Raw genomic sequence first — 7,843 nt, forward strand, 5'->3', positions numbered from 1 at the left:
ACGAGATTCACTCTAAGACATGGCGCAGCTTAATCGAAACCACCCGAATGGGTTATTTGAACTGATATAGAACTAAAGATGACCAACGAATTATAATCTAATTGTACTTCATGTGAAATTTATGTGAATTTTGTAAAGGAGTGAGAGTTTTTCCATCTGGTTCTATAGTTATGAAACATTGTGAAATGAAATATGTGAAATAAAGCAGTTTAAGTCTAGAGCTCAAACCTCAACATTTTCCCTTTTAGCACAGAACCTTAACTCCTTAACTTATACATTCAGAACGCGATTACCGTAATTTCCTTTTGCAAAGTTATGATGTCGCCGTCTGTCAAAGCTTCGAATTGTAGTGAAGTAAAAGAGTACACCTTCCAGGTTCACAGTTCTAAAATGCTATTATTCATTGGTTCGACAACTCGCAAGCAGATCGGACAAGTTATTAATCGATCCAACAAAGGTGTTTTTTTCACATCGAATAATAGTGTGCTTTTTCATCGGTTGCGCTTGCGAGTGTAGCGAAATTTAAAGTGGTGCGCGCTGAGGATCCAAATCAGACACATTCATCACACACGCCACACAGCCGCGGCAAGTAGAAATTTATTTTTCTTTTGTTTCCCTATCATTCCTTCTTCCTTCTGTGCACGATATACACCATTGTTCAACTTTGTGTTAACCAAATCGGCAAACGTTGGCATTAGAGGTGATCATTATTTCTTATATACCGTTGAATTTTTATTGGAACTTTTTTTCATTTTAGCATTTTATTTGACATAAAATAAATCATAACCTTATAAAAAAATATTTTTTTTTCACTCATTTATTTATTTTGAATCATTATATTCTGTTCATATCGAACAGTTGACCGATTTTTTTTATATGGCTGAGGGCGGGAAGGATCCCCCATCGACGCCATTGAATATTTCCGATACCGATCCTCCTCCTGAAGAGCAGGAAGATGAAGCAGAAGTTGAGGAAGAAACTTCTGTATATGAAGTTGGAAGTTCCGAAGATGAGGACATTGACGAAAAACAGGATTTTCGTCCAAAAGAATACCATGAAGGCCCCAAAGGCCCATTCATTGTATACTTTAGACGAAAATCTAAACCTCTCAATGTCATTCGTATCTCGAAGGAACTTACTCAGAAGTTTTCTGCAGTTACCGAGATTACACGGATGGGGCCAGACAAACTACGAGTTGTCGTCTCAAGCAGGACCCAAGCGAACGAAATCACGCGCTGCGACCTCTTTGCGATTGAGTATCGCGTATACGTGCCCTGTTGCAACGTCGAAATAGACGGCGTAATAACCGAAAAGGGTTTGACTCGAAAAGAGATTATCGATGGTGTCGGTCGCTTCAAGAACTCTTCACTAAAAACTGTGAAGATTCTTGCATGCGATCGACTGAAATCTGTGTCACAAAATGACAAAAATGACAAAAGGGTTCTCAATCGGACAAACTCTTTTCGTGTTACTTTTGAGGGTTCCGCCCTTCCAAACTACGTTGCAATAGGTGCACTTCGTTTACCTGTTCGGTTGTTTGTACCCCGGGTAATGAAATGCAACTCGGTCACACGGTCGCCTATTGTTGCAATAAAAAACGTTGCGCAGATTGTGGAGACAGCCATGATGAGAATCCTTGCGCGAAAGAGCACAAGTGTCTTCATTGCGGCGGGACTCCTCATGATCTTATCCAATGCCCGGTGTACAAACAACGAGGGGAGAAAATCAAGCGTTCCTTAAAGGAACGTTCCAAGCGGACTTATGCAGAAATGCTTAAGAATTCCGTACCAACGAATCAGGACAATCCCTACTCCATTCTGCAGAACGACGAGCCTGTTGCTGACGCTCCCAATGCAGGAAGTTCCGGTACATCGCAGGGTGCCGTCAGGAAAAGAAAAATTACTTCTTTTCCATCACTCCCCAGAAAGACGACCGAAACTTCCCAAGTTGGAATGAAAACTCGAATTGAACGTGCTGAGAATAGACCGAAGCAAGTACCTCCTGGTTTAAGCGGTTCTTCTACGCACCAGGGGTCCTCAGCACTTCCCGGAGCAGCACCCACCCCGTCTGTTCCATTTTCACGGTCGAGGCAATAGCCACAATCTGGTTTGCTTGCGCTTTTTGACCTGGTGGACAACATTTTAAATGCTTTAAATATAAATGACCCTCTTAAAAGCATAGTATTATGTTTGCTTCCGATTGTGGGAACATTTTTGAAAGAAAAATGTGGTTTTTTAGCAGCGTTCATTTCCCTCGATGCCTAATTCAGTGCAAGAGGTCAAAGATTTGACCACTGTAATACAGTGGAATTGCAGAAGCATCATCCCTAAACTAGATCAATTTAAATTTTTAGTTCATAGTTCTAACTGTGATGTATTTTCCCTCTGTGAAACGTGGCTTTCTTCAGCCGACGAACTGAATTTCCACGATTTCAACATTATTCGCCTCGATCGAAATGACTCGTTTGGTGGCGTACTATTGGGGATCAAAAAATGTCACTCCTTCTATAGAGTCACTCTCCCATCGATGACAGACATTGAAGTTGTCGCTTGCCAGACACAAATCAATGGCAAAGACTTCTGCATTGCCACGATATATATTCCTCCAAGAACCATGGTCGGCCGCCATCAGTTTTTTGATATCATCGAGGCATTGCCGGAGCCGCGGCTAATCTTAGGTGACCTCAACTCCCATGGAACAGCATGGGGGTCACACTAAGATGACAGCCGTGCCACGTTGATTTATGATCTGTGCGACAACTTCAACAAGACAGTTTTAAATACAGGGGAAGCAACTAGGATAGCCAACCCTCCTGCACGGGCAAGTATGCTAGACATATCACTTTGCTCTTCTTCGTTATCCCTGGATTGCACGTGGAAGGTAATCCAAGATCCCCACGGTAGTGATCACCTGCCAATAATTTTATCGATCGCCAATGAATCAGGTTCTCGTGAGTCAGTCGATATTGCGTATGACCTCACGAAAAATATTGACTGGAGAAAATTTGCAGAAACAATATCTGAAGCACTTGTTTCAATGCATGAACTTCCTCCACTCGAAGAGTATAACTTTATATCGAGTTTGATTTACGAAAGCGCACTTCAAGCTCAAAAGAAACGTGTTCCTGCTACCACTTTCCGACGTCGTCCTCCATCACTTTGGTGGGACAAGGAGTGTTCAAAGGTCTACCTTGAAAAATCATCCGCTTTCAAAAAATTCAGGAAAACTGGATTAGTGGAATGGTTTCGAAAGTACCAAGCTCTAGAAGCCAAACTAAAAGGTGTGATTAAAGCAAAAAAGCGAGGATATTGGCGGCAATTCGTCAATGGTTTGTCAAGGGAGACAGCTATGAGCACTCTTTGGAATACGGCTAGGAGAATGCGTGGCTGGAACCATACAAATGAAAGTGAGGAATACTCTGACCGTTGGATTTTCAAATTTGCAAGAAAGGTTTGTCCCGATTCCGTTCCTGCACAAAACGTCGTACGCGACATTCCGCTCCAAGGCGATTATGAGAATTTTTCGATGGTAGAATTCTCAATTGCACTTCTCTCATGTAACAATTCAGCTCCGGGGTCGGACAAGATTAAATTCAACTTGTTGAAGAATCTTCCCGACCTGGCAAAACAGCGTTTGCTGAACTTGTTCAACAAGTTTCTGGAGCTGAATATTGTCCCGCATGACTGGAGACAAGTGAGAGTGATAGCCATACGAAAACCCAACAAGCCGGCTTGCGATCACAACTCGTATAGGCCGATTGCAATGTTATCCTGTATTCGTAAATTGTTAGAGAAAATGATTCTACTTCGTTTGGACAAGTGGGTTGAAGCGAACAATTTGCTGTCAAATACGCAGTTTGGCTTCCGCCGAGGTAAAGGGACGAACGATTGTCTCGCGCTGCTATCTTCTGAAATCCAAATCGCATTTGCTCGTAAAGAACAAATGGCTTCCGTTTTTCTCGATATCAAAGGGGCATTTGATTCAGTTTCCATGGAAATTCTCTCAGAGAAACTTCATAATCGTGGACTTTCGCCAATTCTGAATAATTTCCTGTACAATTTACTCTCAGAAAAGCACATGTTTTTCAATCATGGCAGCTTGAAATCTTCTCGATACAGTTTTTTGGGCCTACCACAAGGCTCCTGCCTAAGCCCCCTCTTGTATAGTTTTTACGTCAATGATATAGATGATTGTCTAACTAGAAACTGCACGCTGAGACAACTTGCAGACGATGGAGTTATTTCCATCACCGGTACTAATCCCGCCGTTCTGCAAAAATCCTTGCAAGATATCCTGAACAACCTGTTCACGTGGGCTCTCAAGCTGGGTATCGAATTCTCTACGGAGAAAACCGAAATGGTCGTTTTTTCTAGGAAGCACGAACCCGCCCAATTCCAGCTTCACCTATCTGGCAAAGCGATCAGGCACTCGATGTTTTTCAAATACCTTGGAGTATATTTTGACTCTAAATGTACCTGGGGAATACACATTGCGTATTTGAAACAGAAATGCCAGCAAAGAATCAATTTTCTCCAAACAATAACCGGAACATGGTGGGGCGCCCATCCAGGAGACCTCATTCAGTTGTACAAAACAACGATATTATCAGTGTTAGAATATGGCAGTTTTTGCTTCCGATCAGCTGCCAGGATTCATATTCTCAAGCTGGAGAGAATACAATATCGTTGATTGCGTATAGCAATGGGGTGTTTGCATTCGACACATACGATGAGTCTCGAAGTTTTGGCAGGAGTACCCCCGCTTACTCTTCGGTTCACAGAATTATCCTACAGATTTCTCATCCGTTGCAAGATCATGAATCCATTGGTGATTGATAACTTCGAAAATCTACTCCAACTGACTCCTCAGTCAAGTTTTATGTCTTTATACCATGAGTACCTTACCCATGAAGTGCACCCTTCACCGGGCATCTCCAACCAATTTTGCTTCCCATACTTTTGCAATTCCTCTGTCAATTTTGATCTGTCCATGCGACAAAAAATCCTTGGAATCCCAGATCATCTACGCTCCGATTCTATTCCGCCGATATTTTCGGCAGAATATGGGAAAGTTGGACCTGATAAAATGTTCTTTAATGACGGTTCATTCATAAACGGGTCCACTGGCTTCGGCATCTTCAATGAAAATTCCAGTGCCTCTTTCAAACTCAAAGATCCTTGTTCCGTGTATGTCGCTGAACTGGGTGCGATATACTACGCACTAGGGATCATTGAAACACTGCCCATCGACCATTATATTATTTTTTCAGACAGTCTCAGCTCAATAGAGGCAATTCGTTCAATGAAAGTTGATAAACGCTCATCTTATTTCCTAACAAGAATAAGACATCTATTGAGTGTTTTGGTCGAAAAATTATTCAAGATTACCTTAGCATGGGTTCCCTCTCATTGCTCGATTCCGGGGAATGAGAAAGCGGACTCGCTAGCTAAGGTGGGCGCTTCAGAAGGCACACTTTTTGAAAGGCAAATTGCCTATAATGAATTTTTTCACATTCCTCGTCAGGACACACTCGTTAGTTGGCAGCGCATGCGGAGTGAAGATGAGTTCGGTCGTTGGTTACACACGATTATTCCTAAGGTTTCGACGAAAGCTTGGTTTAAGGGATTGAATGTAGGTCGTGATTTCATTCGCGTGATATCTCGGCTTATGTCGAATCACTACAACCTAAACGCGCATCTCTATCGCATTGGGCTCGCAGCAAACAATCTTTGTGATTGTGGCGATGGCTACCACGACATCGAGCATATTGTCTGGTCGTGTATCCGATTCCATGCTGCTCGCTCTCAGCTCTCTAGAGCACTGAGAGCAAAAGGCAGACAATCTTCTGCTTCATCTATACCTGTTCCTCAGAAACGCCGATGTCAACGTTTAATGATGTTTCCTTCGTTGTGTCCCTGTTTCATATCCCTCCTATCCGATCTATAAACTTTTACTTAGTCGCGGCAATACATACACACACTCTTTACAGATACACGGGCCAAAGGTTGTGCAGTCCACTGATCATTCAACAAGAGCCAAAGGTTGTATCGCTCATGACAACTCTACACGAGCTGATGTTTGCGCCGGCTAGTGACCATTCTATCCTGGATTCCTCGAGTCGAGAAGACGCACCACGCTAGATATGGGGTACAGACTAGGGGGCGTTGCTGATTAATGGTCAGCTGCATCCCAAAAGGAAGTATCCCGTGTCGGGCACAGGTACAGAGCATTGGAGACAGCAACATCACAATTACGAAAACACTTGTAATACTAACCTCGAGCCAACCGCGAGTAATCGGTTACATATTACTAACATAGTTATAAGGCAAACATTGTCGAAATATTGAACTCCCGGCTCCGTCAGGTTGACGCCATATGAGCCTTAATAAAAATATATATTTTGGATAAAAAAAAAAAAAAAAAAAAAAAGCTATACATTCACTGAAAATAATTAATTATTGTTTTTTAAAAATGCATATAATATGTATTCCTTACCTTTGTTAATCTTGTATAAACAGAATTTCTTAATAAAATAATTTAAAAAAAATAAAAAAATAAATAATTAAATAATTCATTGTAATAAACATGTTCCGTTCCAGATATCTCCACCACTTGCATAAAACTAGATAATCTTTTGCATAAAATATTCTTTCTAACGAAAAATGTTATTTTAATTCTACCTGATTTTCGGGAATTCTACTTGGCAACGCAAGTGCCGTATTTTCTTACTATGAATTCCAAGTGAACAATACTTTAATATTTAGAAAAATTTCACATTGCTATCGGCGCCCACGTCTGGCATAGTGAGGACATGTGAGAACATGTTTCCGTGCAATAAAGCCATTTGAAGAAATTGCCTGATATTCCTAGCTAAGGCATGGATCACAATACAGGGCGGACTCCATTACGTACAGTCTCTAAATTCTTTTCACTATATGTAATCGAATCCTGTATATAATCGAGTCAAAACAAAATATGTTTTTAATTTTTAGTATTTTAGTTTTATATCCATATATTTTTTTTTTTGAATTTAATTCTTGACTCATCCCCTTAAAAACTCCGCCTGCGAAAGATGGATCTCTATAGTAACATGTCCGAAAAAGAACATGAAACTTTTGAGAACAATATAGTAATAGCTGTTATCCATGGTTATTATGAAAAGAAAGAAAAGGATAAACTCCTGACCACATCACTCACCACAGTGAATCCTGATTTTTATCTTCCTTTCTTCGTTAATCGCTATAGAACCACGCTATAGAGGCGACCCTTCGGGCGGCGAATATCATACTAACATTCCTTCCCTTTCTCCTGGTGGCTGTAAGAACGTGGTCCGTGTCGTTACTGACTATTTAAAGTTCGAATCACCGAAATTTGCACAATGAGAATGATTTGCTACTATCAAGCGTCATTCGGTGTGTTCTTTGTGCAATTTCACTGATTCATGTCAATCACGGAAAGCAACTACGACGTGTACAGTCTACCCAAGCTCAAGCTCAAGCTTTATTCTTGATTTATCTCACTAAAGTCAGAAAATACCTTTCTCACATAAAAAAAATCCGAATTCTTTGAAGAGGTGATATAGAATCATATTTGATGAAAAGTCCTTTTACGCATATGTTCGTATGTCAACATTGACAGATTTTTTGAACTTTTTCTCTGTTTTGGGCTCTGTTTGCTTCTAACTGGCTCTGCTTCTACAAGTAATTTACGCAGGAAGATTCTGTTGCTTCCATTCGAAAGATGAAATTATGAACACAGGATATAGTTGTTAAAACATCTGAATAAGTGGATTTAAACGACATTTTGGGAGTGATAAACTCAAAAGTTAGTGTTTTTTAAGGTG

The sequence above is a fragment of the Toxorhynchites rutilus genome, chromosome 3, assembly GCF_029784135.1.
Source record: "Toxorhynchites rutilus septentrionalis strain SRP chromosome 3, ASM2978413v1, whole genome shotgun sequence".
NCBI lineage: Eukaryota > Metazoa > Arthropoda > Insecta > Diptera > Culicidae > Toxorhynchites > Toxorhynchites rutilus.